Here is a 6,000-nt window from a genome sequence, read left to right as displayed (position 1 = left end):
GTAAGTTCACCTTTGTACTCAGTAAATAAAAAGCTATGGTTTATAAAATTTTATATTTAAGAAATGAGCATACATTAAGTGATAAATTCTCTTATTTTCCCTCTCTGCTCATTATGACTGTATGTTGGTCTGTCTGTCTGTTTCACCATCCTCTGTGTACTTAGATGTATAGTTTATTGAAAGATGACTTATTGGGAAATGAGTGTTTTTAAAGAGTGTGATAGAAACATTTACAGACATCTTGGGCTGTCTTTCTGGGTTGTATGAAGAAATGTAGAACAGGAAAAGGGAAATTTTTATAAATCATATATTGAGTATTATTCTAAAAGATCCATAAATAATACATAGTAAATCTTAGAGAAAAATATGCAAACACTGAAATAACAGAACATCACATAGATGTATATATGAAGCAATGTAGAAAAACCCATGTTCATGTTTCAATGTGATGGCTAAAGCTCATTTCATAAAATAACTCTCTCCAGGCAGGAAAAAAGACATACTGTAAGAATATCCACAAAAAAAAGAATATCCAGCACATGAAGAAATTTTATCTAGGTACTATATTTCCCAATGAAAGAAAAACAGGAATAAGGAGAAGATTTGTGCTGCACTCTATTGTTCAGTGTTTTCAGTTTTGCTCCTGCAATAAACTTCAATCAAAGCTTCTGTTATGATTCAACTAAAAGAAGACTTGGTTGGGAAATTGCCCTGTCAAGTGATCCACTTATTTAGTTAGTAATCTTGAGTCAGTGTGTAAATAATTTTAAAGGCCAACAAAAGTGTTGAGATGAAATCAAACCATGGTAGGAAAAACTTCAATATTTATTGGAAATCACAAGAGAGCAGGGGTAGACTTCATGGAAAATATTTAGGCAGACCATGTTAAAACAAATATAGTATGTATTGTATGTACATGTAGTGTAGTGTGTGTGTATTCAAGAATATAAATGAAGACATATATTTTAATATTTTCTTAGTTTCACATATACCTGGGTTAGTATATGTAAAAATGTGTGCTTATAATTGGTAGGTAAAGTAAAAACAGTCTTAAAGAATTACTGAAACTATTTCAATGAATTTTATTTTCCAGACTAGAGCTCATGCACTTGAGAAAACTGCAAAATAATGTTGTATATGATGTGGTACATTTTTGTACATATGCACTATAAATTCTTACAGTGTTCATTGAAATTTTACCTATAATATGATCCACATCTCATATATTTGTCTGTTTTAACCCATGAGTAACATTTTGTGGCTAAAATCTAGAATAAAAATACAAATGTATTACTACTATCAAAGAATGAAAATGTCCCTAATTAAATCATGTGTATGTCAAAACAAGAAACAAAAATGTATAGGTTTTCATGATTCCCTTTTTGTTTATTTGAAGATAAAATCTTCAGTCCTCTATTGATCATTTGTAACCTTAGGACATCTACAGCTAAGAAACCATACCATTATAACTCCTGTGAACTACCTATTTCTACAATCAAAGCTCTCTGATACCCACCACCACCACTAACTGCATTTTGACCTATTCTTCAATGCACACCCCTCCTCAATATACTTATAAAAGTGATGGCAACTGTCCTTTCATCCACTCATAATTTGGTTTCTCATTATCAGAAATAATATTATGATATATAAACTGTATGTTATCAACATAGAACATATTATTATATATCAAGAAACACCTAAAGAATAAATACCAAAAGTGGCAAATTCATGGTTCATGTAAAACAATCTCATAAAACTGAAGATAGGGAAGGCACAGCCAGCAAAGAATGCACAGAATTTGGCTTTTATGTATAGATGAAGCCTCCCAGGCAATGGGCATTTGAAATTACCACAATTTGATATAATGGGTCCAGTAACTTCTTACTACAGAAGACTCTTTTCATGGCTTAGTGAACATCTAAAATAATAATTTCACTTACCCAAAAAGTTAACTAAAGTATTATAATTAGATTTAGGTTTATTTTGACAAAGACCCTTCATGTGTCTATGAGGTTTGCATTCCAATAGAATGAATGTATAAACATATCCCAAAGAAGTATTCTTGCAGCAAGATTTTTGCTAAGGTCTTCTTAAACAGAGTGGAAGAAATGTATCTTGAAAGATGTGTTAGCAAATTAAATAAAAGAATGCCATATGGAATTTTCTAAGAATTTATGAAAAAATTAGTTTTTCTTTTTGTTTTTGTTGAAGATCGATTCTCTTTTCTCTCACACAGCACATCCCGACGACAGTTTCCCATCTGTCCACACAGATCCTTCACTCCCTCCTCTCTACTAATTCTCCCTCTGTTTCCCTTCAGAAAAGAGCAGGACTCCTAGAAACAACTGAGTATGACAAAACAAGATAAAATAAATCAAGGCAAAAGCCCTCATATTAATGTTTCACGAGGCAACTTGATAAGAGCAAGAATCTCAAGAGCAGGCAAATGATCCAGAGATACATTTACTCCCACTGTTAGTTGTTCCACAAAACACCAAGCTAACAGTCATAACATATATGCAGATGAGCTCTTGAAGACTCTTGAGGCTCCAAGCTTCCCCTTCCATCTTTGAGAAACCATATGCACCCTGCTTACTATTCTGTGAGTCATGTTTTTTCTGGTGTTCTCCATCCCTTCCAACTCCTACAATCACACTCATGCTGCTAATGTAGGTACCTGATGGACATCTCTAATTTTGACTCCCTTTCAACCTAATGTTTGAGTGTGACTCTATGCATCTGTTAACATCTGTTCTAGGAAGAAGCCTTTCTAATGATGAATGGACAAGGCACTTGTTTAGAAGTATAACAGAATATCATTAGGCTACAGTTCATTAATTTTTATGTTAGACATGTATGGTTTTACCCAAAGTATCTTGGCTACTTAGTCTCCAGTTCCTCACTATCCTGGAAGTGTAGGTCATGGATTTCCTCTAATGGCATGGACCTCAAGTTAAATTGTGCCCTTCCCCCGAGCCTTGAGCAGGCTGGAAAGACCTTGTTTACCACAATAAACCTAACAATAGGGCCTAGGTGGAGTTACCCACCTTAGCTGCATGTACAACTTCCTACAGGAACTTGGAAGAATAGACTACCTACTGAACTTGCCTTGAGACATAATCCAGCTGAAACAAAGAATGGGTTCAGTGGGGCTTTCCCTTTAAATAGAAGAGCTGAATATTAAAATTTGAATCTTGATCAGAAAACTTTGTCTTGGCTACATGCTTCTCTCACCTCTCCATCTTCTTTTGTCATTTCCAGCCCTCCTTTCAGGTGAACCCAGTTTGTCCATGGCTGCAGGTGATGCTTGAATAAAGGGCCTGAAAATGGGGGACCCGCTGAGAAACCCTGTTTTGGTTGGAGCTCCACAGAAAACAGAAGAAAAAGAGTACCCCACACTTAGTAAGCAACAAACAGCATTGATGCTAGTGCTAGTTATTTTTTGGAGGCAGTATATGCAGGAAGTGTGTTTAAGGGGATATGGTCTAGGTTAAATAGGTTTTGACCTGACTCCAACTTCACCTAGTGGGTGGCAGCGAAACATGGGACAGGAGAATTCTAAACAGGCATTCATCTACTCCCTAAGAGATGACTCAGGCAAGAGGAGCAGGGTTAGAAGGAATTCAGAAGTTAAGAAAGCAGGGCACTGAGGAGTAACTGCCACTACACCTCCCAAAGAAAGAGATGAAGAATTAGACCTTGAACATGATAGAAAGGGTTTCAGAAAAGCAGTTGTCCTCTCTTGGGGCTGCATCAGCAAAAAAGAAAGAAAAGGCTTTTTCAGAGCTCTCTTAGAAACTGGAGAAAATCAGACACCCTGCTTTTTCTCTGGCTCTTACTGGAGAAATCCTTAGTTCTGCTTTCTCTATCTATTGTCTGTCCTTGGCATGCCAATCTGTCCACATGTGTCAATTGTCTGTTTTTGTTTTATTGTTTGAATGATTGTTGTTCTATGTTTCATGTTCAAAAGAAAAATGGTTAGAACTGCTAGGTATCCACCCCTTTATTTAGTTTAACTTGTTTAAAAGGCAGTCTCAATTTACACAGCAGAAGCTGATAAGTTACCCTGCACTGTAACTAGGGGTCAATCTCAGTTGGCAAAGCCTTTCCAGGAGCTGATTGTCTGCATAAGCTACTCTTAAAGGAACCAGCAGCTTTTTGGCTTCTATGATAAGAAGCTGATAGTTGTTTTTTGTGTCCTTCTGTAAGGCTCGGGAAGACCCCAAAGGGGACCCCACTCGAGTCACAGGATGGCGCGCACCCAAAGGACACATGGAAGACCAACTTGCTGCAAGAACACGAGGTAGTTTAATGGCGGAACATTCCGGGCCGACACGTGTCTCAATGTAGGAGACAGGGGCATCGACCTCGTGGCTCCAGGGTTTAGGGTTAATATAAGCTCGGGGTGGGGAAAAGGAGAAACTTTTGCTCGGGTGCACACGATTGGTTGTTTTCCAGTTTTTGAACATGTGGCCAAACCGGTCCATGGGGGTGGGGAGCAGTTCCTGCAGGTGGATGTTTATCTCTTATCTTCATTCCTGGGATGGCTCGGTAGCCCATTGTCCTGTAACTCTGCATTTTTTGTTTACGGATTAACTGGCCTCTGGTTGGCAAACCAGAGGGGCAACTTTAGCTACTCAGGCCAGGGAGAAAGAATCTATAATATCTGTTTTTCATGGGACCCATAAAATTTTCTTTTATTTCCCCCAGCCTGCCAGCCTGCCAGCCTGAGCAGGCCCAAATGCTGTTTACCACAAGAGACCAAACAACAATAGGACCTGGGAAGCTTGCCAGCCTTGGAGACCTGCAGTCTGTCACAGGAGCTGAGTTGAATAGACTGTCTGTTGAGCTTGCTTGAAATATCTCTGGCCCGTGATTAAGGATGCATACCCCTCACCCATGTTGTTGGGCTGAAGTGTCGAAAAAGACTCTTCTTGGGGGTAGGGTTTTCCCCTTTTTATTTAATGGTCAAACAATAAACCTTGAGCCTCGATCAGAGAACTTTGCCCTGGCTTCATCTCTTCCAGCCCTCCTGTCCCTTCTTCCATCTCCAGCCTCTCTTACAGGTGAACCCTGTTCGACTGTGGCTGTTAGCGGCTACAGAATGGTTCCCTGACCAGGAATTGAACCCAGGCCATGGCGGTGAGAGCACCAAATCTTAGTCACTAGACCATCAGGAAGCCAGGCAGTGGTGGCGCATGCCTTTGATCCCAGCACTTGGGAGGCAGAGGCAGGCGGATTTCTGAGTTCGAGGCCAGCCTGGTCTACAGAGTGAGTTCCAGGACAGCCAGAGCTATACAGAGAAACCCTGTATCAAAAACAAAGCAAAAGGAGTTCAGGGGGCTGGAAAGATGACTCAGCGGTTAAGAGCACTGACTGTTCTTCCAGAGGTCCAAGTTCAATACTCCAGCTGGATCTTTGTTTTCGCGACTACAAAACCTCATTCTTACCAGGAAAAATCCCTTTTATATTGGCCATATAAGAGCTCATTCTGGCCTTCCTGGACCTTTAGCTATAGACAATGATCGTATTGACAGAGCTTTAATAAGAGAAGCCTTAATTTTCGATCCTGTTGCTTTGGCTAGACAAGATCATAATAAATTTCATCTCTCTAGTTACACTTTAAGGCTCTGACATAAGATCACTAAAGAGCAGCTAAAATGATTATAAAACAGTGTCCTACCTGCTTTACTTTACCTTCAGCTCCCCATTTAGAAATTAATCCAAGAGGGCTTATGCCTAATGATATTTGACAAGTGGATGTAACTCATTATATGGATTTTGGAAAATTGAAATATATACATGTCTGTATTGACACTTGCTCAGGATTCCTTTTTGCTTCCCTACATTCAGAAGAGGCCTCTAGAAATATAATTGATCATTACTTACAAGCCTTTAATGCTATGAGATTACCTAAAGTCCTCAAAAAGGACAATGTGCCAGCCTATACTGGAAACAACTTTATATCATTTTGTAAGGAATTTGACATTGAACATA

This window comes from Arvicanthis niloticus, chromosome 1 (assembly GCF_011762505.2).
Source record: "Arvicanthis niloticus isolate mArvNil1 chromosome 1, mArvNil1.pat.X, whole genome shotgun sequence".
NCBI classification, from domain to species: domain Eukaryota; kingdom Metazoa; phylum Chordata; class Mammalia; order Rodentia; family Muridae; genus Arvicanthis; species Arvicanthis niloticus.
This window is presented reverse-complemented; position numbering follows the sequence as displayed.